General features: G+C 40.3%; 1 protein-coding gene across 1 annotated transcript in view; it reads right to left on the bottom strand.

Moving 5' to 3' along the window:
- Nucleotides 1-19,174, bottom strand: part of LOC307028183 (uncharacterized protein) — a 319,026-nt gene extending 299,852 nt beyond the window's left edge. Inside the window, exons 1-3 of the transcript XR_013804870.1 lie at nt 18,792-19,174; nt 18,314-18,379; nt 13,964-15,492 (exon numbers count right to left, since the gene is read on the bottom strand). The gene's annotated coding sequence lies outside the window, so the exon portion shown is untranslated. Of the gene's footprint in view, nt 15,493-18,313; nt 18,380-18,791 lie in introns of the transcript that reaches the window.
- Nucleotides 19,175-22,646: the final 3,472 nt, after the last annotated feature.

Raw genomic sequence — 22,646 nt, 5'->3', positions numbered from 1 at the left:
ATGAATTAATCAATGCTCTCTACATTAGGAAAACACATACCAGTGTACCAGAGGGAGTCACACACAGCTGTGCCTAGATAACCAAACAAATTGACAAGATAACCAAAATCCTTGAATCTACACACAGCAAATAAACTCAAATGACACACCGAGATGTAAAAAGGAGATCACACATATAGTCGATATAAAACTGGCCGCTTCAATCTGAAGAGCAACTAAAACAAAACACAGGAGTGTACCTTGTTCTTGTGAACACTAATGTTATCCACAGCATACACACCCGTATACAGTACACCCGTTCTAGGTTCCGATTGGCTCTCTAGGTTGGCATTCTAGCTTCTGACTGGCTGTCCAGGTTGTCAATCACAGCCGTGGGCATATTATACTAGTCGACTCGTAACATCGCTAAACTTTTTTTCTTGACGGTTTTCTCAGTCAACTAATGCTATTGATAACAGTAACATAAATTAACACAGCCCTGCACACTGCAGTCATTATATGCCGGGTCTGTGGTTCATCATCTTCTTTTTCATTCTCCTCCTTATTGACTGACATTAACGTTAAACATTGCACTCATGTTACTCACCGAAACCTTGTAAAGCCGGTCCCGCATGCTGGCTCTTACAGAACCGACTAACTCCCCTTTCGTGTATGTACAGCTCTCAACGTGCCCAGACTTGTAGTGATTTTCACCTCGTTTTATACTTTTATTCTCATTCTGAAAGAATGAGGTGAAATGTGCCAACGTGACGGCCATCATTGTGTTGGTGACGCGTATTGTACGGGACCAGAGACATGTGGTACACTGGGCGGCTTAACACAAAAAAATATGTTACTTCACAGTTTTACGACACATTTTTATTTTTTTGACTTGCAAAATGTTCTTTTAAATTGACAAACATCATATGTGTAGTTTGTGGCACAACTCAAACGGGACCAAAAGATACGTTTTCTCTCTCCATTGAATTCAATGTATAATTTTCGGCTTCCGGGGTCCCATGAGCTCCCCCGGAAAGGGAGGGACTTCGCCTCTCTATACGCGGGTTATGGCTAGAAAGGATTCGTCTAGTGTAAAACTCTCGTGAGAGTTTGGCTGAATGTCACGCGGCTGAATGTTTACGTTTGGCAGGCAGCCTTTCAGTTACGATCGTTAACATCAGTTGGCCACAGCAAATGATGGTGAGAAGCTAAACTATCTATTAATTATGTCAATGACAGGGAGTGTGATTGTTGAAATAGGGTGTTAGCGTTCTTGCTGGTGTTCAAAGAAGAATGACAACACTGTAGATCACCAACAATATGGTTTATTTTTTATTCACAGGCAAGTCAACGTTGTCGAAGTAAAAGTCCCAAGATAGCTCCTGGTGCAATAAAATGTTCCCTTTCAGTGTTTTACTATTATGTCTGATGTTTCTCTATTAATATTGCTGCTGCATTAATGTGTATGTTGCATCATGTTACTGCTGTAGATGTGTTTCCGAGCCGCTCCGATTACAACGAGAGTTACAACGAGAACGTGACGTCATATTTACACTAGACTGATCCTTTCTAGCCATAACCCAGCAGCTTCTACTGAAGCCAGTCCCTACTTTCCCTACTAGTCCAACTTTTGAAAGATACGACAGAGACAAAGCTACATATATATGATGATATTATAGAATATGATGCATTGCTGCAGATTAAACTACCCAACGGGATATAAAAGAGGTAAACACATCTACAGCAGTAACATGCAACATACATTTTATTGCACCAGGAGCTATCTTGGGACTTTTACTGCAACAACGTCGACTCGCCTGTGAATACAAAATAAACCATAGTGTTGCTGATCTACTGTGTTGTCATTCTTCTTTCAACAGCAAGACCGCTAACAAGTATTTACATACTTAATATAGTTTAGTTTCTCGCCATCCCAAACGTAAACATTCAGCCACGTGACTGCACTTCCGAGCCGCTCCGATTACAACCGAAAAGCTCCGATTACAACGAGAGTTAGAACGAGAACGTGACGTCATATTTACATTAGACGGATCCTTTCTAGCCATAACCCTATACGCGGGAGGTTTTTCTTCTTCTCTGTTTTTTGGCGGATTGCAACTTTATGGTGCATACCCCACCTACTGTACTCGCCTTGAAGTTGTTTGGGGCCTGCCAGTAAACCCAAAGCAGAAGAAGAAGTGACGTCTGTTAAATATGTTCGTTATTCTCGCGTCCAGGAGAGAAGCTTTAAAATGAGACTAAACGGAGTCTCTGAGAAGATTCAAATGGGATACTTTAATTAAAAAACGCGCGGTAGTGTTACAGACAGAATATTGTTCAGGCAGAAAACAGCTGTGATCCGGCTCTCATGAGCAAGAGAAGAGAGAGAATCCCTCGTCCGGTGCTGTTATATATATATATATCCTCTGCTGGCTCCTCCCCGCCAGCCGTCTCGCCTCGTCTCTAATGTCCGTTGTTGCATTTAAACAGAGGATTGGTACTTTTCACATTCAATATATGCTTAACACGCCTTTTCTCCTCATATTCTCTTTCATCACTTTTTATGTAACACATTCTAAACGCTGTCAATACTCTAAAATATACAGAAAATACTTCACGGCTGGTTTGGTTTCCGGTCATTCCGGATGTTGTCACATGCTACTCGTCTGTAAACAATAATGTATTCAAATAAACTGTACCTTCATTTAATATTCAGCATGGTAGTATCTCGACATCTATAGTTGTAGTGTTAAATCAGTAGGTTTCGGTTTGCACCACTCCATGTCATTTCGCTACTAAATTCACCTCTTTAGGAAATCGTATATTAGCCACATGCTAAATGCTAACCGGAGATGAAGGATTTTCAGAATAAAAGCTTAACTGGTTGTGCACGAGAATTTCAGGTTTTTTCAGGATAAATCAGCATTTTAACTGATGGCATGTTTAAACTAAATTATGCCATAAAACATTGATTTTAATTTCTAACACGTCGGAGACTTCATTTGCATAATCCACCCCCAGGAACTCATTTCGGTGTGAACGCGATCTGCTTTAGTTCATCAGAACTAAAAGAGTTCTCATGAACCTTTGTGGGAAAAGTACTTGGTGTGAACGCGCCTTTTGTTCGTAGTTTTTTATACCACGTGGCTGATCGGTAAACATAAGTAAAGGCATTAACCCCGAGAATAGTGGATAGGAAAAGACGATAGGAGCTGATTTTTGGACAATTCGACTGCAACTCAGAACAGACTGCTAACTCAACAGGAACTATCAAAAACATCCCAATAGAAGTTTGAAGTCACAACATTTTATTAACCAAACAGATTATTGGAGAAACCTCTCGGCAGATTAATGAACAGTGAAACTAAATTCCTTCAATACAGCTTAACGAGGCTAGCAGTTGAGATATAATATTTTAAAAAAGGAATAGCAAGGCCATTACAAAACCATGGTTGAAACACAGCATAGTAAAACATTTCTTCATAGTTCAGGAACCATTACAAACATCAATTCAATTGGAGAAAAAGCATCTCTGTGGCCTTGTGTTGGCATAGTGTAAACGTTGGTCCGAACATAAAAAACTGTTGTAATAATAAAGCTTTATTTATACAGCACTTTTCATACAGCACGTACAGCTCAAAATGCTTTACAAAATGGCGACACATCACAAGTTAAAAATAAACAACAAGAAAGTCCCCTCAGACGTTAACACCTTTACAGATACATGCAGCAACATATAACATTGTAACAGGTTAAAGGTCCCATGTCATGCTTTTCCGGTTATTACCCGTCCCCTTGTGTGCTTTGAAAGTTTTTCTGCATGTAAACGGTCTGCAGAGTCAAAAACCCTCAAAGTACACCCTGTAGTGAGTAAAACTCTAACACAGAAAATACCTCCCCAAAACGTCTCGTTGGAGATTTCTCATTTTCTTCCTGGGTATCGCTACGTAGGGATACCCAGTAGCCACGCCCAGAGCTATGGCCGCACCCTCTGCCAGCCTTTCAAGAAGCAAAGCTTCCCAAACCTTTCAGCGATTCATGCCGGATATGTACAGCGTAGGGCACTGAAGAACGATGCTGTTCCTACTTTGTTTGGACCAGCGAGAGATTCGGGTACACAGCCTGTAAGGATTCATTGTTGTTTGTGTATTTATGATGTTCAAAACAAACAAGGTATCGACCACGACTGTTTAAATGGGTAAATATTTTTCGGGCTGCTAAGTTGGGATTGCGGAGAAATGCTCTCCGCAGACCCATTCTCACAGCATTATAAACCTTTTTCTTACTCAATATCAAGCCACACTTATAGTTTTTACTTCGGCTGTGAGTGTTTGTGTGTGCTCAGGATGAGTTTAGCTTGTTCTCCTGTATCGCCAACACGGAAAGCCTGTCTGCTCCTGCAGCAGCTCGCACAGCTGCGAGGAGCTGCGAGCAACGGGCCTCTCAGCTTCGCGACCAATCTGGGCTCACAGGGAGGGGGGCAGGAGCTCCAACAAGCCGTTTAGGACAGAGTGTGAATACCGGTGAATACACATACTTTATAGAGATGCTGTATGAGAAACCAATGTGAGTTTGGAAAATTGCACGGTATAAATCTACTTTATTAGACCTCAACAATGGAATTATGATCAGTAGAAATGGCCATGACATGGGATCTTTAAGATACACAAGGAGGTAAAAGGTATGATAACATTTTTTTAAATACAGTAATAAAAAAATATATGCTTTATCTCGGAAAGATAAGTTACAAGAAAAGTGAATAGATGCAACAATATGAAACCCTATAAAGTAAAGTGAACATATAGGTACAACAGAAATACAAATACAAATGTATTGTAATAAAAGTCATAACTCTAGTAAAGGTTAAATAATTAAAATATAAAGAAACCAACGTAAAAATAAATGTTGCTATTGAAACTGTAAAATAACTAATAAGATAAAACCCTTCCTATATCATAAATGACACAATATAAAAATAAATAATAAAGACAATTTTAAAGTGGGGGGTTGCTAATAAAAATGTAATCTAAAGAGATGTGTCTTTAGCTGGCGTTTAAAAATGTCCACTGAACCTCTCTGTTATGTTTGCTGGTGTTCCACCGTTTGGGAGCGTAGTGGATAAAAGCCTCACCCATTTTTCTTTGGGGAATTTAGGGATATTTAAAAATCTGAGGAGGACCTCAGGGCTTGTCTAGGGACATCAAACGAGACTGACTCTTTGAATTGAGGTCTGTTAGTTAGACTTCCATTCAGAAAGACTCTTCAAATATAACAATACAGCTCTCAGGACATCAGGAGGAGGAAACATCTAGCCTGGCTCTCATAATTGTTCAAAACTATGCAGTGTGGATTCGCTGATGGAGTTTAAGGTTGATACTTTGAGAAAACGTTTTTTCCAGTGTGAACATGTTGATGTCTTTGGAGACCACCTGATGTAGTGAACGTTTTTCCACACTCTTCACACCAGTACGGTTTTTCTCCTGTGTGAATACGTTGATGTGTTTTGAGATGACCTGATTCAGTGAAAGTTGTCCCACACTCTTCACACCGGTACGGTTTCTCTCCAGTGTGAATACGTTGATGTGATTTGAGACAACTTGATGTAGTGAACCTTTTCCCACACTGTTCACAGTTGTACGGTTTATCTCCAGTGTGAATACGGTGATGTGATTTGAGAGCACCTGATGTAGTGAACGTTTGCCCACACTCTTCACACCAGTACGGTTTTTCTCCTGTGTGAATACGTTTATGTGTTTTGAGATGACCTGATTCAGTGAAAGTTGTACCACACTCTTCACACCAGTAAGGTTTTTCTCCTGTGTGAATACGTTGATGTGCTTTGAGACCACTTAATGTAGTCAAAGTTTTCCCACACTCTTCACAAATGTATGGTTTTTCTCCTGTGTGAGTACGGTGATGTGATTTGAGACCACTTGATGTAGTGAATGTTGTCCCACACTCTTCACACCTGTACGGTTTTTCTCCAGTATGAATAAGCAGGTGGCTCTTTAAAGTTCCATATGCTGTAAAGGATTTGTGACATTGCTGACAGCTGTGACATCTCTCTCTTCCTTTTGGTTTCTAGAACAGACGGACAAAGAAAGAGAGAAAGTAAATCTAAAAAGCATAAATACATACAGTTAACATAATAAAAACTCACTTAATATAAACCTTGACTTAACGGAATACTACTTTTACTAGCTGTTTGCGTTTAGTATATTTGTATTATATTAGATACAGCAATATTCTAACCACATTGTAAACCAGAAGTGGGGGATTCGAGTCACATGACTTGACTCGGGTCGCATATTTTTGGACTTGAGACCTGCTTGACTAACATTGATAAAATCCTCGACTTGACTTTGACTTGGTATTCATGACTTGAGCATTGACTTAGGCTTGAGACCAAGCGGCAAACTCTGGGGAAGAGCCAAGACGCTAATGCGAAAGTGCCTCAAACTGCAGTTCATCTAGTGGCCAGTAGGAGCAGTCTGCAGAAGGGAGCAATTTCCATAGACCCCCATGTTAAAATGTACAACTTTAGAGCAGAATTAAACATGTTTACATCGTGGTTCAAAAAACCATATTCTCTGTATAGTTAGATCCCACCTTCATGAATATGGATTGGGGGGGTGAATTTTTTCTCAAGTCATCTGTTTAATTAATATTAAGCCTTAAAGCTTTTGCATAAATTAGGGCGTGGTCACTTTGATGGACATGTACATGCCTCACTGTCAGCTAACAGCAACTCGTCCACTCTGCTAGGCTACAACCATAGAGGCTACAACGTTAGTTAGTTGTAGTCACTGTACTTGACCCTTTAGCTTTAGCCGTGTTCGTGGTGATTGTGCCTTTTAGGGAATATTGTTACAAAATCCAGACAATTAAAATGTTGTGCTGTGCGCTTGAAGTCTAAAATGATAATATTATACATGTCCCGTTCGCAGGTGTTTGTGTGCTTGGTAGCTTAGCTTGTTACTTATTTGCCAGCTAAGGACGTAACCCTTTATACTATATACATTTTAGTTTATGATTCAGCCTTGGGTAAGACTTTTATAGTCTATGGCTATGACGCCCATAATGCTAAACGGGAGCAAATGTTAATAGGGGACCCAATTATCCCAGTGGTGGCCGCCGGAGCTAACGGAGCCGCAGGGGGCTAGCTCCAGCCGGCGTCCCGGAGCTAGCCCACTGCGGCTCCGTTAGGTCGGGGGCCGGGCGGTGGAGTCCGTCTTTTCTTAACGTGTGAATGACAAGCATTAAGAATAACAAAACATAGCTAATTCTCTTGCAGATTGTCTCATTTGATTATGAATGTAACGTTTATATAGGGGAACTACACTGTTAGCAGTAACTTGGTATGCATGTATTTCATGTTAGCTTAGCTTCTTAGCCTGAGCTAGCTCTGTTTACTTCCAGTTCGGAGGCAGCAGGTCCCGCCTCGGCTCCGCCTCTTTGCCCTTATTTGGAGCAGGCGGGATTAGACTCTGACGTCGCTGTCAAGCCGTTAGTGGCCGACTCCGCCTACTAAGGGCTTCTCGGCAACTCTGCAGAATCCTATGGTTGACGTCACGGACACTACGTCCATTTATATATACAGTCTATGCTTGAGACAGATGATTCGAAAGGACTTTATTTTCTAAAATAAAATATTTGCATTTGTATTGTATTGTAGGAAGCCCCTAAAGGGCAATGGAAAAAAAAGAGTCAGAGAAACTAACTTGTTTGCAGGAGAAAGTTACCGGTGCACCAAGTAGGAAGTGGAGTGCACAGGAGACAGACGTTTCATTGCAGACTGTTATGTTTATGAGGGGAAATAGCATTGCATACATTATTTGAGATATATTTCGAACTCGGACTTAAATTTAGGGACATTTGGCCAGGGGTGTAGAGCCATTTGTTTAAGCACCGGATCGGCAAAACAGGAGAGTCTGTGAACCAGTCTGCCTTGATCTATGAATTCATGTCCGTGACTCTCACAGTATCTGCTGCACGCAGCTGTTTTATAGAAGGAAAACCTCCTTCCCTTCATGAAATCTCTGCAGCACCAGGAGGCAGTAACGTGTAACTCAGCAGAATCTGAGAAGAGCAGCACCAGCTGCAAAGAGCTTTTACTTTGCTGTGTTTACCTTCATTAGAACAGCTTAAGAGCGACCGCAGGCTGCTACGTTTTAACAACACACACACACATCGAACTGCCTGATTATTCCCCATATTATGATTTCAGAGCCCCACTCTCCATTGTTGCTAATGTTGAAAATAAAACTCTACTTTTCATAACCACTGTCTTTTAACTGATTTAAATGTGGAAACTGGGGTTATTCATCAGGATTTTGTATGACTTGACTTGCTTGACTCTCACCACAGTAACTTGAGACTTGCACATGTATGACTTACTCCCACCTTTGGTATATACAGGAGACAGAGGGAGATGGCATCCTGTCACTGCGCGTCTCAGTATGCTCAATTCGTCTTGTGTTTTGTTTTTGTTTGTTTGGTCTAATTATTGTCTAAACGTTGTTGAGTCTGTATGAAACGTCATTTTGAGGGACCATGCTTTTGATCCTGTGGATTACATTTGCCTTCTGTGGACCATGTCTGGCCATACAACTATCCAAGACACACCTGAGTGACAGCACGAGCAGGTATGGCGAGGAGCCCCGGCCTCTACGCTGCTACAGCCGTGAGGCTATGCTGGAGCTACAATGCGATCGGCATCATATGAATACATCAAGCCATCTGTGCTCTTCGATATTGGATGACATCCCTCGGGAGCCGCTTAGAAACACCAGGAAAAAGAGACAAGGAAGGAGGGGAGGCGTTCAGAGTCGCCTACGGCGGAGATTCAGCCAGCCACCACTTCCATCCATCACTCATAAACCTGCGCTCATTGAGCAACAAAGTGGACAAACTCAGGACATACACAAGGTACTGTCATTAATATCGTCAGGCCTCTTTATTATGTTTCACGATCTACAATGCCTGCATCTCTCCTTGAGGTACCCGGATTCACCCTTGTTCGAGCAGACAGGGATGTGAACTCGGGAAAACTAGAGGAGGCGGAACTATTTGTGTGTATATTAATGATCTGTGGTGCCGATCATACACAGCAAAATGTAAAACCTGCAATCCCAACGTAGAAATTCTTGGCATGACGTTAAGACCCTTTCATCCTCTAATTCGCCTAGAGAATTCGGGTGTATTTTACTGGTTGTTGTTTACGTGCCTCCCAGCGGCAGAGCGTCACTGGCGGCCGGCTCCATCACTGACCGTGTTCACAAGCTGCAACTCAGCCACCCCGATGCACCGGCAATAGTGCTCGGGGACATGAAGCAATGTCGCCTGGAGACTCTGTTACCTTGGTTCCAACGGTATGTTAGGGATCACACTAGGGCTGTACCCGAATATTCGTTCGTTGGAGTACTATTCGGGTTTCAATTTCGTTATTCGGATATTCGTTTTTTTCGTTTGTGATTGAATTTATTGAAAACTCCAATATCAACGTAAGAGCTTGTGCCTCTTCGGGGGGTTCTAACACTTAACCATAAACTTTATCGTTTATTTTCTCCGTCTTTATATGTAGATATGACTTTTCTCCATTAATCTCCGACACGTTGCTTCCATAGCAACAACAACAACAACTTCCTGTCAACAGCGCTAACTCTCCTTCGAAATAAAAGCATGTCCATAAAAAATAGGAAGCCAAGACAAATTACACTTAAGAAATCTACAACTGCAGCGAAAGTAACAAACACAATGCAATATCCTTTTTAATTTCAAAGAAAACTAATTGGGTTGTATACATTAACAAATAACTATAAAACAACAATATTGTAGAATAACAAAATTAATGCCGTGAATAAACCGAAATACATGTGTTGAAGCGGTTCGCCGCTGATTACTACTATACTGCTGCTGGTTTATAAAGCATTGAATGGTTTAGGCCCAAAATACATTCCTGACCTCCTGCTAAACTCTGAACCATCCAGATCTCTCAGGTCTTCTGGTCTGCTTTCTGTCCCCAGAGTCAGAGCTAAACCTGGAGGAGTTCAGTTATTATGCTCCAAACATCTGGAACAGACTCCCGGAAACCTGCAGGTCCGCTGCAACTCTGACTACTTTTAAATCCAGGCTGAAGACTTTTATTTTTGCCGCTGCTTTTAATTAAGCTGTTCATATCTTGCACTGCACTGTAACTCTTATTCATGTATTTTGTCTTTTAATGTTTATTCTATTATCTTTGCTTTTTAATGACTGTTTTTAAATGCCAACTTCTTAACCTGTTAAACCCCGAGCCTGTTTTTCAGGTTTCAGGCTCGAAAATGACATTCCCAGAACAGATTACCATATTTTCCCTTCTAAAAAGGGTTAAATTAATCATCTTTTTTCTCGAAGTAATGATAAACCTGACAGTTGGATGTAGAAAAGTCAGAATAAATATAGATGTTTTTTATTTTAAAGAAAATTCAGATTGAACATGGTAAAAAACTGTAAATTATAGTGTCCGTCCCAAAAATATTTTTGTACTTATAGTGAAAACCACCCTTGAATGATGGGTTATTAGACTAAAAGCTTTAGGAATCCAAAGTACAACATGTAATAAGTACCCTGTATCAAGATTGATGCAAAACAAGTGATATTTGACCTTTTTAGACAGATTTAGCAAAGAAAAACCTTCTTCTGGGGCCATTTGGGTGGATTTTCCATATCTCTGGCCCCCCTTGCTGGATTTTGACATGTGACATCTCTTTCTAACTGTCAGAGCCAATGGAATCGAGGGGAACTCCCACATAGTCCTTATTTGGTAATGTGTGTGTGTTAGACTGCCGCATAGCCAAGACCGGAAGCAGCAGCCACTCTGGTGGCTACCATTAGCAGCTAACTTTTGCTCTGCGATTTTTACTAATGCTGTAAAAATTATCGCGTTAACGGCGGCAGGGCTCTCGACTAACTTTTTTCACCATCCTCCCGGAACCGTCCCGAAATACAATCTAAGCCGTCCCGAAATTAATGTGGACCGTCCCGAATTTAAAATATTAGTTTTTCTACTACTTATCATTAGTTAAAATCATTCAAAGTGACCTTTAACATAAATAAAACATCATACAAATCATTAGATGATAATTCATCAACCTTTTTATTTGAGTAAATCAGTCAATCACATGACAAAGGCCAAATATATTTAAACAAACACACAAACGAGAAAATTACTAATATTGAATCAAATCAAGTCCCATCCAATTAACAAAAAAAATCCAACACTCTGTCCTGAAGACAGAACCCAGAGTAACCACTAACCAGGAGGACAGTCTGTAACACACTCAGGAGACCTTTACAAACTGCCCCGCCCCCTCGCACACAGACGGGAGAGAGAGATCTCGTCTGGATTGGAAAGCTCGAAAATACATCATAGACGCATGTTGTAGTCTTATTGCATATTAGAAACGGAGTTGGATAAACTAAAACTGCGATATAATGTTTATGTAGCAATACTACATATGACATATATTTTTTAAATGTCTCCAGTACCGATAAAAAGTCAGATAACGTTGGAGCTTAACGTTACCACTGTCTTTAATAATGCCGGCCCGGGCGGAGCCCGTTTAATACCGGGGCTCGGTACCCATCCATACATGGGGAGAGGCGCAGCATATTGCTAAGGACTAAATACGATGGAGGGTTCTCATCTTAGCCTTGTTACCCATAGGGGATGAAGAGGAGTAAGTCAATAAAGAGGCCGGCGCTCCAGGGTCTGGTTCTGCTGTGCGTTTTTGTGATGTAACGGTAAAACATTTCAGAATTCCTCCACGGGATACCATTGTCATTTTACATCACTCAACCCGCGAAATACACACACTCAGTGCATAGCCTACTGTAGATAGACCCGCGAATTTGAGGGCCAGGAATTCGCGGGCACAGCCAGCTGTGCGGCTGGCTGACAGCCATGGGCACAGCTTACGTATGTGTGTGTGTGTGTGTGTGAGTGTGTGTGTGTGTGTGTTTCGCGGGTTGCTAAATGTTTTGTGTGTTTATGTTGACAAGGAGGTTTAATAATTGTGTGCTACACACAACGTGCAGTCGATTTCATTGTCATCGCCGTTTGTAGTAGAGTTAGCAGGGTATTTTTATTTTAACTCTCGTCCCAAATTCGTCCCAAAATTATTTTTTATCCTCCCTGACACTATTTTTTTCGGCCCCGGGACGACGGGACGTCCTTAAGCTCGAGCCCTGAACGGCGGTAATTCATTTTTTTAATTAATTGCATTAAAATATTTAACGCATTTAACGCATGAGCAGAATGACCAGCCCCATACATCCCACCAGTGGCAGCGCCAGAGTATGGCTGGGGTAGGCTACACCCATACCAAGAAATGGCTTAGCCCCACCATGAAAAACGATGTTAAAGTAAGCAAAATAAAGTCCGCCAACTCACAGAGTAAATTGCGCCGACAGCAGTTAGTAAGATTGATTTCAATAGCCACTTGTCTGGAAATACTAAAACAGCTGATAACAACGTTCACGCTCTGTGGTCACAAAGTACTCCACTGGCCACCCCCCCCGTGTTGATAGAAAACACGTAATGAAATAAGACCCCACGGTTTGATGATTGATAGGTGCTGTCTTTCATTTTGACACACAGAACAATGTTATAATAAAAATACATACATACTGTATGTTAAATGAATATATCCGCCTTCTTTCATTTATCTTTCCATTCCCACAACAATATACATAAAGAATCCAAGGTACAACATATAATAAGTAGTATTTTGCACATAGTTTGAATGGTGATTAATCATGATTAATTAAGTGATGATACTATATACCTAAATAATCTGTGGAACCTCAGCTTTAATCGGATATCTTGTATGTGCAGCTACGATAAGTAATAAGGGTACTTTTATCTTGAGTTCTGTGCCAATGTCCGTTAGCATTTTTCACTAAGGGGTCATTTAGATGCTTCTTATGAGACTTGTGTTTTGGTAAAAATGGTTTGTATCGTCAATTAGCTGAGATTATTTCCGTTAATCTGGTAAAACACATTAATAGGTTCTTAAATATTAAGATGCCCTGAGACACAGTGTCGTGGAAAAAAAAAACAGGGTCCCCGCCGGCAGGGACCTTGGGGTTTAACAGGTTAATGTCTTAATGGTTTTGTAAAGCACTTTGAAAGGTGCTGTATAAATAAATGTGCCTTGCCTTACTCTCTACACCAAGGGTCTCCAACCTTTCTTCATCTGAGAGCTACTTTGAAAAAAGGAAAGTGGCCAAGACCTTCCTTATAGGCTTGGGCGGTATGACGGTATTACGGTATACCAGGGTATTTCGAAATCCCGTCGGTATGATTTTCAATACAGTGACGTCACAGACTGTGCGCCAAATCACAGATGCGTTTCATTGTATTACACTGACACAGCGTTTTGACAGGGACGACATTGGTTGTAATGCACAGCACGCGCCAGCAGAGGGCAGTCCGTCTTTCCCGCTCTCAGAGCTCAGCACAGAGCTGAGCTGAGCTGAGCAAGATGGCGGCAGCATTTGCCGGCCCCGAACTCGGACAACAAGTAAAAAAGAAAAATGCCTCTGCGCCTGTTTGGGACTATTTTGGGTTTACTCGTCGCCAGTGACTTCATCCAGCACAACGAGAGACAGAGGTACTTCTTTGGGAATGTTTAAGACGGGGTGAGTGAGTGTTGACAATTTTTAATCCTATGCAACTGGTTGATGGTTTTGTAGTCGAGTTCGGACGGTTTTAAAAACGAAAGCATTTACGTGCTAAACATTCACGCGAGTAATCCAATGAATCAAATGGAAATAAGGTTTTTAACACATGCACGGAATAATATTGCCAAACTAGTTAGTGAATATAGCAAACTTTATTCAATAAGCCAAGTATTTACTCCCGGAAAATGTTTATGTATGATGATATATTGTTAACTTAGCTCACAATCTAAACAACGTCGGACATCTACAAACGCGTCCTGTATCCGATCTCAAAATGTGCCATTTGCACAATGTGTCATGTATGCAGCCCTTGTTTTGCACTTGCGCGCACGTCGCGGCACTTTGCGAGCGTCTACCGGCTTGGGCTGCATTTTACACCTAACATATAATATACCGTTCGAAACATCTATTTGCCGCCGAACGCCACCTCACTCAAGTCGACCCAAGTCATACCGTCATATACCGTATACCACGGTATGATGTCAGCAAGGTATGACGGTATGAAAAAAATGATACCGCCCAAGCCTACTTCCTTACATCGCTTACATTTATTCACTAGCACTCATCAGTTTCTACTTTTGTACATGTGTGAAATTGCAACACCCAAAGCTTATCAAAAATCTTAACTTCACATCAAGGTCCAAGAAAACGTCAATTTCTCACATATTATTATGGCCCACATAGTAAGTGCATCACTGAAAATTCCCATACATGTCCAAGAAAAAAAGACAATGTTTTCTGTGAGGGTCTCACTAGCACTGAGCTAGCTATCCATCCAGTTAAACCGTTTGAAAGAAAACTCCAGCGCAGTTGTCAGTTTTACTGAAGTCTCTTTACTTGGTGAAACTGTAAAGACAATACAGACATAACAGTTTATTATTGACTGCCCGACTGACGAGCTAAATAAACTGAATACTTCAAACAATTAGCTACGGCACACAAACTGAGAAGCTAATCAACCTAGCCGCTAGTAGCTTAGCCGCAAGGAATACTCACTGCATTCCTACAAACAATCATTTTACATACAACATATTTCCATTAAGCCACAGCCTGTCGGACAATAACACTCACAGACGATGCGTGAACCAGCGGGAAATACGAAGCACAGCCCATGGAGAGCAGATGTCCGTTCATGAAAAAACCCAAGCTACACGTGGAGCACACTCGGAAACAAACAAGTTCGTTGTCCTAGCAACAGGAATCTAATAAACCACTAGCAAGCAGCAGTGTCAACCAACCACCACAAGGTGGTGCTAAAACACAGCCAAGAAACACATACACCACAGATATACACCAAAAGCACACATCAAGGACAGAACATTTCCACTTCTTATTACGGCCCACATAGTAAATACATCACCTTCATCACCACCTTACAAGCATCTTATGGCACATGTGTAAAATAAGTGGCATTCACTCTTTTTCACAGTTAGTGAGATGAATGGCACTGCATGGAGTCCACCAGAGGTGTATCCTGGAGTGTACCCACTTAGGTTCACTCTAATAGAGTCATTTAAATGTTCATCAGTCAGTCTTGTTCTGTATTTAGATTTCATGACATTCATGTCAGAAAAAGCTGCTTCACAAAGGTATGTAGAACAGAACCAAATAAAGCAGACATTTTCAGTGCTGCTTGGTGAATGTTCTTATAGTTTTCTGGGTCTAAGGCTCCAGAAATGTTCTAGAGTTTTGCCGAGGCTTAAGCTGAACCTGATTTTGGAGATGTATAACCTCCATCTCCACAGGATTGACACTGAACAGCTCAGCCATCTTCTTCTTTTTCTTCGTCTTGACATGAAATTATAAACCATAATAAATCAAATCAATGTTCCATCAGGGTATATGCAGGAATCCTGAGGTCAAATTTAATACCTTTTAAGACCTTTTTTAAGACCCTTTCCATACATTTTAAGACCTCATCGCAACTTTGAGTTCTAACCGGTTACATTAGCAACACACTTTACCTCACATTTACTATATTGATTGTAAGATAGCAAAACTAAACAGAGTGCAGACAGACTACTGAAGCCTCCTCTCCACATGAACTTCAACCTCTCTGTGAAGGTCAGGTTTAATGCAGTATGCTGCTTTGTTGCTTCTGTACTCTGTGCTCTTTCATTCCAGTAAAACTCCTCAGAAACCATTAGAAACCAGTATTTGACCAATAAACAAAACAATTGTCAAAACTTTGAACTATGAAATATGTTAAACTTTGGTGAGCTTCAGCGGTGTAATGCCATATAGGAGCTCCCTCACAAATACCCAGGGGTTAAATTGGGCTGGGGCTGTCCGGGGCTAAGCCCTGGCACATAGGACGATGCTCTGACGTCATCACCCTCACACATTTGTCATATGTTTACAAAAAAGGATATATATGTTAAGACTTTTCTCGTTCTTAATATAGACTATATTAGGGTCGATATGTGTTGACTTTACTTTAAAATAGCAGATCTCTGTGACCGGATATAGTTTGGCTTAGACCCCGGCCCCACGAGGATGCACACGGTAAAACGCATACGCAAACGCAAAAAAAGTCTCCCGTTCACACGCATTTGATTCATTAATGTGTCCGTTCACACTAGATCGCTGGAAATGCTGGAAACGCTGTAGTACATATGCCAGGCCTGTAAGTGGCGCTGCTGCCGCAACAAAATACACCAAAAGCAGCGAAGAAGACCCCGGAGCATGGTTGCCATGGTTGCCCTTCCGTTTATTCTCCGCGGTGGACGACGTGTTCTCCTGCTGTATATCTCTCTGGTAGTCCACCAGCAGATGAAAAACACCCACCTCTCCGCCTCTTCCAAGAAACGAGGGAACCGTGCGGCAGTTTCCGTAAAAAAAAATGTTCCGCCAGTCAACATGTCCGTTAAAGTTTAAATCTTCCGTACAAAATTAGAAAAGTGCCGATCAGAGGTCTTCTTTGTTATTTATTGAGCTTTAAAACAAATAGATGACGACTCTGTTCTCTGTATAATAATATTTAATAAACGGTGCCTGCCTCTCTTTTCCTCCCCCTCTTCTGACAGCCCAGCAGCAGCAGGAGACGTGGGGAGAGGGAGGCGGGCTATTTAATCGTAATCAGAAAATGATCATATAGGGCTTACACACGGAGCCGTTGGACCCCCAGAGCGTTGCGTATGCCGGTCTACCCACCTTGGGACCTCCCCCCCCACAGAGCGGAGCAAGGCAACGAAACTTAAAATAAGAAGCAGCATTTTACGGCGCGCGCTGTTTCCCGACATGTCGTTTCAGTAAATTAAAGGGTGTTTCATGTTGTCGTTGCTGTGGGACTTCTTAATACCTTGGAAAATGCCGTTTAATACTTTTTAAAAGCCTTAATTTTCGCTAAATTTATTTATCAACTTTTAATACTTTTTAAGACCCCACGGACACCCTGTCCATCCTCAAAAACTAATACTTCTGCAGTGTAGCTGCAGGTTCTATTCTTCTGTTAAAACAATGACACTGAATGTCCTGAATGTGGCATCACAAACAGAACTTGAGTCTGAACACAGCAGGCAACAGGAGTATTTACAGCATATAAAAACAAAAATACTGCATGTGGGTGCACACTTATTCTCTGTCTTACTGTTACATAAATCCCATGAATGTATGAGCTTAAGTTAGCTATATCATCTCAATCAGTGATTAAGTGAATAATAAAGTTTCTATCAGCCTGTCACTCATTATTTTTAGGGAGGGGGCGGGGTTTGGAGGAACAGAGGAGACGGTGATCGTGGAAGCTTTCCTCCTGCCTTCACAAACTTTACACAAGTATTTATCAACTGAAAATAGCAAGAGGACATTCATACTCCAAGACTTGAATAAATCCACCAAAAAGCTGACATGACGATAACGCAAGTATTTTTGAAACATAAATCCATATGTGTCTGAGCCGCAGCGACACGGACTGATTCAGGTGCATTTATTGTCGTCTGATTTTTTCTACACAGTCTGTGAACCCGCGAGCGGCGAGCTACTGAAAAGCTGCCCGCGAGCTACCGGTAGCTCGCGATCGACGCGTTGGAGACCCCTGCTCTACACTGATGATTGTCGTACCAAACTGCTCCACCTGTTAATAATCTGCTCAAAGATTGTTGGTCCACCCTGTCAGAGACTTTCTGACTCAGCAGACCATAATAACCTGAGAGGCTGTCCAACAACATCACCTGGGACCCAAAGCATGCTCTGAACAGAGAATATGAACTGCTACCATCTAATGGAGATTCAATAAAGTCAGACTGAAGCATCCTTTGTGCTCCAGTCAGTCCTCTCAGTAAACACAGAGCTGAATCCAGATCAAATGCACGCTGAAGGCTCTTTGAGCAGGTTGTCTCTCACTGATCCAGCTGTTATGTTACATGTTTGTTGTTTGTTTTTCATGTATTGTGTCTTGATATTTCTTTATGTTGATGTTACACATGGACCTGCTGTGATGCAAGTCACATTTCAGACTTGATCGGACCAATAAAGTATTATCGTATCGTATACAGAAACGTACCTATATCTAACCATAGTGTGCATTCATATTGTATTTTCTAAACAGGTTGTGATCTTTCATTTGGGGATAACAGTGATAGGAATATATTGTGATGAAGTGCACACTGACCTTAGCTCCACGGGTCATTTTGTTCTCCTCCATGCTGCTCTCAGTGCTCCTTCTCCGGCTGTGTCTCTGAAATAATCAACACAACTACAGCTGACACAAAACAAGACAACTCAATACAACCGATAGACACAACAAAACAAATCTACAGCTACTTCGTAGGGTCAAAGCAGAGGTGAGAAGTAACTAAGTACATTTACTCAAGAACTGAATTTAAGTACTATTTAGAGGTACTTTTACTTTACTTGAGTATTTCTGTTTAATGCTACTTTGTACTTTTAGAACAATTCAGAGGTAAATGGTGTACTTTTACTCCACTCCATGTATTTAATACCTTTAGTTACTTTACAGATGTGGATTAATGATGTGCAATATAATCAAGTGTTAAATCAGACTTTAGTTCCACCTGGAGTAAATTCACGAGCTACCCTGCAGTATACAAAGTCATTCAAACACACTCTCTGTCTCTGAAGGATGTTACCTCTCTCTCTCCTCCTCGTTCTTAAGTCTTTCTTCTCCTTGATAAAACACTGCCGTTAAACACACTAATCTCCCTTTAATGCCTTTACTTATGTTTACCGATCAGCCACGTGGTATAAAAAGCTACGAACAAAGAACGGGAGGCAACAAAAACACGGTTTAACGGATAAAAGCACGGATAAACTAACTCTTTGTATGTGTTTTAAAAGTCTCTTGAACACATTACATTCAGTATAACATCTGCATCAACGTCTGTTAGCAACGTGTTGCTTCTGAGGACCGGAAGCTAGAAACGGACCGCCACAATGCATCATGGGATTAGAGTTTTTCTTTAAACATAATTTCACTGCCCCCTGTGGTGAAACAATAGAATAAACTATCGCTATTAAAATAAATAATAATTACAATATTAACAATAATAATAATAATAATAATAATAATAGATATATTAAGATGAGACAGGTCAGACGGATTTTAAAAGTTGTGGAAAATGTTTGTGTTTGTAATGATACATTTTTGTAATGATTGATCATTAAAGTGTTATCAGAGCTGGTTTATTTGTATTGCTATTTAACTATATTTTATTACGGTGCAAAAGGTTTTTTTGTTTTATATTAGATTTCTTGTTTTTTATATTTTAAGTATGCACCATGACATCAAGTCAAATTCCTAGTATGTGCGAACCCACCTGGCAATAAACCTGTTTCTGATTCTGAAAGATGCAGCTTGTTGGAATGACTTTGTATACTGACAACTAAATGACGGACATAAAAATAATTGGACAAAAAAATTAAAATAAAATAATAATGAAAGATATACAAATCTTGGGAAAAGTGTTTTTTGTGATTGAAAACACTATTATTAATATGATAGTGTTTTCAAATAACAAATATAATAAAAAATAATAAGTAAAATAAGAAAATGAAAAAAATAGTAAGAATAAAATGATGTAAAAATGAATAAATAATTAAAATAAGAAAATAATAATTAAATATATCAAATAAAACATAATATAATATATAATGAAATCACAAAAACTAACTTGAAAAAATATATATAAAGAAATGTAATATAAAAACAATTTTTTACTAAAGCAAGAATGATCAAATTAAGAATTAAATATATTCTTTTTTTCAACTATTGTTATATTATATATTTATTATAATATATATATATACGACAGCAATTCACTTCACTGCTCCCTTGTTGCGAACAAATAGAAAAAACTAACGGTCTTCAAATAAATAATAATTACATTATTAATAATAATAATAATAATAATACATATACATATAAATATGGGACTGGTATGACGGATTTAAATATTGGGAACAATGTTTTTGTTTGTGGTAATAAATTGTTTTTATTATATATGTTTTGAATATAGTGATTGATCATTAAAGTGTTCTCAAAGCTGGTAAAGGTGCAGCTAGTTTGAATGACTTTGTATACTGCAGATCTGTAAAGTAACTCAAGGTATTCAATACATGTCGAGGAGTAAAAGTACACCATTCACCTCTGAACTGTAGTGGGGTAAAAGTAAAAAGTAGCAAAAGTAAAGTACAGTATTTGAGTAAATGTACTTAGTTACTTTACACCTCTGTTAAAGATACATCTAAAATGATCATAAAATCACTCAAATAGGATGTAATTGCATATTTGGTTTAGATATATTTACTAACTTTTACGAAACGATGTCTTTTCAGAAAGTATTTCCAATCACCCACAGAAATGTGACTTGCTTTTTGCTGAATTTGAAACTCATTGGCCTACTTACATTACATTTCATTTAGCTGACGCTTTTATCCAAAGCGACTTACAATTACCAAGGGACATTCTCCCTGGGGTAACTAAGTGCCTTACTCAAGGGCCCACTAGTGGTGGTGTTCCAGGTGGGATTTGAACTCACAGCCCACCTCACTATCCATTAGACCACCACTACCCACTTACATCCACACAGTCTGTGTACCTTCCTCTCATATTCTGTTTTTAAACTAGTGAACAGAAAAGGAACTGCAAAGGTTTTTTTTAGTTTTTACCTTAATGACAAAAATATCTTTGAGTGAGAGGAGGGAGGGACCTCTCGGAAGTAATTTCCAAAGAAAAGCCTTCGTCTGGTAAAAGACCCTCGATGACAGAGGAAGGTTTTGGCTATTGATAAGAAGAGCCTTAAAGAGGGTGGGATCAGGGATTAGTCAAAGATATTCGAGACACATTTTGAAAACAGAAAATGAACGAACATAGCTGAAGACAAAGATGTGAACAGATGTATCAGGAAACAGATCCTATCTCCATATCGAATGAAAACTCAGGAAAAAGTGGTGTTTTAAACAATAAAATTCATGACAGGGGAATGAACCGTGGGCTCCGCAAACAGAACCAAGTCTTAGACCTCTAGTCCACGGTGAAGTGATTTAGATATATGAAAACACAGGTGTTGTTTGACAATAAACGCACCAAGGAAAGCTGATTGTGTGTATTCATCATTCAAAAGAGGCAACAACCGGAACAACCGGAAGACAGAGAAGAAGAACAGACTCTGTGATATAAACAAACAACGAATAGCGTTTTTCTTTCCATTTTCACTCTTGTCAATTGAAAACATGAACGAACAGGAGCAATGACGAACGGGAGCTACTGGAGCTAGCAGCTCTTGGACTCACGCTTGTGTTGAATCATTTGTTTACCTCCCTCACTTCCGTTAACGCTTCTCATGCACTGATTCGCTAGCTGAACAGCCAATCAGTGTTATCCCTTGTTCTCGACCCCGATCGGCGACCTGACCAGTGCTCGAGGTTATGGCTAGAAAGGATCCGTCTAGTGTAAATATGACGTCACGGAAAACTCGGATACATACAGAAACGGTAGCGTTGGACTGTTATTTTTTGGCGGATTTGCATAAACTGTACATTGAGTGTTTCATCATGTCAACCGGCTCAGATGGTAGCCAAAGAGACGATATGGACTGGATGATATCCAAAGCTGCGAGGAAGAAAAGATCTTTGAAAGAAAGAGATAGTTCAGAAAGAGCTAGAAGGTGGTCGGATTGGTCGGGTGAAGCAGACAAGGCTAATCAAAGCAAAAAATCTAAAATCAGTCAAAGTGTCAGCCAAGCAATGTTGGATAAAGAACTAGAACACGAGTGGAAAGTTGTAATAGAATTCAATCAGGATGGTGGGCATTACCACCCGATTAAACTGACCAAAGCAATTGAAAAAGAGATTGGAAAAATTAAATTTGCTAAATTCATGAACAACAAGCGGGTTTTGATACATGCCAATAACAAACAGCAGCAGGAAAAGATTCTGGGAATGAACTCACTGAATGGGGAGAAAATGAAGGCGCATGTCCCAGGAGCAATGGCAAAACTGAGAGGAGTAATTTCAGGAGTACCATTGGACATGTCAGTGGAAGATATTAAAAGTGAATTAAAAGGAGGTAAAGTAGTGGAAGGCTTAAAAGCAAACGGGATGGCACACTCAAAGAAACATTATCAGTCCTCATTCAGTTTGAGAGAACATTACCTAAGGCAGTACAAATGGGATATTTGAACTTCACTGTTAGGGAGTACTTTCCCAAACCTCTCAGGTGTTACGCATGTCAACGAATGGGGCACACAGCGCAGCAGTGTAAAGGGCAGCTAAGGTGTGCGAGATGCGGAGGAAAACATGAGTATGGAAAATGTGAAAAGGATGCAAAGGTTAAATGTTGTAACTGCGGAGGAGATCACAGTGCTGCGTTTTGAGGATGTGAAGTGCAGAGAGAGGCCAGAGAGGTGCAGAGAGTTAAGATTACAAACAAAGTTTCATACGCAATAAAGAAAGTAAGGGGAACAATAACAATCAATAAGACCCCT

The sequence above is a fragment of the Notothenia rossii genome (assembly GCF_949606895.1).
Source record: "Notothenia rossii genome assembly, chromosome: 2".
Taxonomy (NCBI): domain Eukaryota; kingdom Metazoa; phylum Chordata; class Actinopteri; order Perciformes; family Nototheniidae; genus Notothenia; species Notothenia rossii.
The sequence above is the reverse complement of the archived record's forward strand: the minus strand, read 5'-3'. Positions and strand labels throughout refer to the sequence as shown.